The following is a 3,021-nucleotide window of genomic DNA, read 5'->3' on the forward strand; positions in this document are numbered from 1 at the left end:
TTTTAATTTTCCATTTGCTACAACTCTTTTGTTGTTGTTGTTGTTGTTGTTTGTTTGTTTTTTTACCTCTGTTCACACGTACAGGTATACAGGTCTCCTAGAAAGCAGCTTTAGCTCTCCCAGGTCAAAATCCAGTGCAGTCTCATGTTTGCTGGCACATCTGAGGAAAATTAAGGAGCTTGTAGTACTGCTCTGTGGATGCATGCACTCTGTCAGGCAGGAAGACTTCTCTGCTCCTTTCACAATGTTCTGTGACTTTAAGGAATGCATAGCAATCAGTTCAGCTGTATTTAAATGCTAGCAAGGTGCATCTTCCACATGTGCTATATTGTACATAGAAGTATATGAAACATTAGCCATGGATGTGTGTGCCTGCAACAACTGCATCCTGGGCTGCATCAAAGGAGGGGAGCAGTAAGGAACGAAATGAGGTTGTCCCCCTCTACCTTGGAGCTACATGAACTTTAAGGTCTGTCCTCCCCAAACCCACTTTATGATTCTATGATTCCACGAGTCTATGATTCCTCACTTCTGGGTTAAGTTCTTCTCTAATCCTCTTTCTTTATCCTTACTGCTTATCTCACTGTTTACTTGAAAGAGTCTTGGGTTATTTGTTTCTTTTTATTGCTCATTGCAATTTGGCCAGTGTCATCACACAGAATATACACTGGCCCAGTTGAAGAGGTAGACTGTTATCACACACAGGCAAGAGTGGTTCTCTGGGACAGGGAAAGAAAAGGCTTTCTTAGACTGAATTTCTGCTACAGAAAGTGTAATGCAGACCATGAAGACGATCAGAGGGCTGGAGGACCTCTTCTACAAGCATGGATTAAGAAATCTGGGGTTCCTCAACCCCTTCTGGAGAAGAGATTGTGCTGGGGGGGGGAGACCTGATAGCAGCCTTTCATAACCTGAACAGGAAAGTTGTGGAGGGACTTTTTATAGAGGCATGTAGCAACAGGACAAAGGAAAATGGGTTTAAACTGGAAGAGGGTAGGTTTAGACTAAATATTAGGAAGAAATTTTTCACTGTGAGGGTTGTGAGACACAGCAACAGGTTGTCCAGTGAGGTTGTGGATTTCCCCTTCCTTAAAGCATGCAAGGCCAGGCCGGATGAGGCTATGAGCAACCTGGTCTAGAAAGAGGTGTCCCTGCCTACAGCAGGGATTTGGAATTAGATGGTCACAAAGGTCCCTCCCAATCCAAACCATTCTATGGGGCTATGATTCTGTGACAGTTACTGACTAAGACCTGAAACAGGAACCCTGAGAACAGGTGAGCTTTACTGATCCTTCAGATAGGAACAGAATTAAATAAGAGCTTTCACTTTGATCCCTGTGCCGAGCCATTAAATCATTCCCCCTCAAAACAGTCTTGCATTTTTCACGTGACTCTATGTAACAGATAGCCAATTAATTTCCTTCTGACATTCTTAAAGGCAATGACACAACTTACAGAGGAATCCTGGACCTTCAGAAAGAAATTGGAGCAGACTACAGTAGACTAATGTAGACTAGAGAGAATCCAGAGTAGATTAACACACAACTTTTTTACTCAGAATCTTTTTTTTTCTCCAGCAAATACTATTTCTAATACTAATATTTTTGAACAAGATAGCTCCACTAGTTGAAAACACAGCTGTGAAAAGAGGATTGAACTAAGTATATATGTGGAAATGTAGCTATAGATCTTACTACTGTGAGGAACAGGAGAAAATTCTAACATGCACAATCTCATTTGTCAGTGTGGCAGGATTTGCTTTCATAGCAAGTCACTATGTGATTAAAGAATTACTGTGTGATTAAAGAGAACAAAATCATTATATGCTTAGTGTTAGAAAAGTCTCCAATCTGTATGAGAGGCATTGATTCACTGGAGCACAGGCTAGACTGTCTTATGGACTAAAAGTATCTTTTCAAAGCTCGTTGTCTCCATGAATGCTATCTATAGCATCTCCTACCAGTCAGTGTTCACACTGCCTGTTCTGCAGTGTACCGTTACGTAAAGCTCACTGACATCTGATAATTAGAAGCCAATGGGTTAAGAAAAATGAATATGGAAACTGTTTCCAAGAAGAGATTTTTCTTCTTTTCTCTTTTTACTTTTCAGAAGAGTATTTGATTAGCCCGAGACAGGCAGGTTTATAATTTAAAGCCAATTAGTATCAGTCAGTCATCAAAACTAGTCACATTGGGGAACTCTAATACCCAAGGAGAGCAACAGCTTTATGGTTCATGTTCCATGGGGTTACAGGCCATTCCCTTCCTCTGTGTCCTGGACTAACACTACACTTCCACTTTGCCACGTTGTGCAAAAAAAAAGAGTTCTGACAGAAATCACAAAACAGTCAATGGAAATGAGCAGCGCTCAGGAAAAAGGGCTTCAGTCTCCATTTTGCAGCCTGGCACTCAGAAAATGCATTGGTTTCAGCCCTCCTTGTTCTGAAAAAGCTTTATAAGCAGCAGGCAGCCAGTGTGATTGCAGCTGATGTGACTACGTTTGAGCTTCCTGAAGGACATTACAATTCCACAGAGCAAAGCCGTCTGACAGCATGCCATAAACTGAGAGGATCACCCACTCTGATTCCTGATCTAAGTTTTGGTCTTGTTTAAACCTATAAAAAGAGGCATAACATTGTGCATACCCTGAGGTACAAACTTTAAGGTCAAAGAAAGCCATCAAGAAATTCTGTCAGAGTTGTCAAAAAGCAATCAGGTTCACCTTTTTTCTTTTCTTTTTTCTTTTCCTTTCTCTTTTTTTTCCCCCCTTTCTTTTCTTTTTCTTTCTCTTTTTTTTTCTTTCCCTTTCTCTTTTTCTTTTTTCCTTTCTCTTTGTTTTTTTCTTTCCTTTTTCTTTCTTTTCCTTTTTCCTCTTTCTCTCTTTCTCTTTTCCACTTTCTCTTCTTCTTCCTCTTTTCCCTTTTCCTTTTCCTTTTCCTCTCCTTTTCTTTTCTTTTTTCTTCTCTTCTTTCTTCTCCTCCTTTCCTTTTTCCTTCTCATTTTGTCTTTTTTTTTCCTCTTT

General features: G+C 40.2%; 1 long non-coding RNA gene across 1 annotated transcript in view; it reads left to right on the forward strand.

Annotated features, from left to right (window-relative positions):
* Positions 1-978: 978 nt before the first annotated feature.
* The window catches only part of LOC109363858, a 6,718-nt gene continuing 4,675 nt past the window's right edge, over positions 979-3,021 (forward strand). Inside the window, exon 1 of the long non-coding RNA XR_002109697.1 lies at positions 979-1,275. This is a non-coding gene — a long non-coding RNA (uncharacterized LOC109363858). The remainder of the gene's footprint in view (positions 1,276-3,021) is intronic.

The sequence above is a fragment of the Meleagris gallopavo genome, chromosome Z (assembly GCF_000146605.3).
Source record: "Meleagris gallopavo isolate NT-WF06-2002-E0010 breed Aviagen turkey brand Nicholas breeding stock chromosome Z, Turkey_5.1, whole genome shotgun sequence".
In the NCBI taxonomy this organism is placed as follows: domain Eukaryota; kingdom Metazoa; phylum Chordata; class Aves; order Galliformes; family Phasianidae; genus Meleagris; species Meleagris gallopavo.